We start from the raw sequence: 349 nt of genomic DNA, 5'->3' as shown, positions 1-349 counted from the left end.
ATGGAGAAGACGTAGTTTTCTCAAAACAAAAAAAAAAAAAAAAAAAAAATATATATATATATATATATATATATATATATATATATATATATATATATATATATATATATATATATTACTCAATAGCCATAATTATAAAACACCTCATTTCTTAAAATAGAACGTTGTGTAACAAAAGTTTTGCCCGGCAGAACGATGGTGAAGGTTTTGGAGTTAGAATTCAGAAAGATATTAAGAAAATTATAGTATTTAATCGATCACAGGGCAAACTTAAAAGCCTCTACTTCGGCAAGCAAAGGGTCGTCCATCTCTTTATCGACGATTTATAAAGTGGATAGGGTTGCTCGTT

This window comes from Typha angustifolia, chromosome 6 (assembly GCF_048772165.1).
Source record: "Typha angustifolia cultivar Huaian chromosome 6, ASM4877216v1, whole genome shotgun sequence".
Lineage (NCBI taxonomy): Eukaryota > Viridiplantae > Streptophyta > Magnoliopsida > Poales > Typhaceae > Typha > Typha angustifolia.
The sequence above is the reverse complement of the archived record's forward strand: the minus strand, read 5'-3'. Positions refer to the sequence as shown.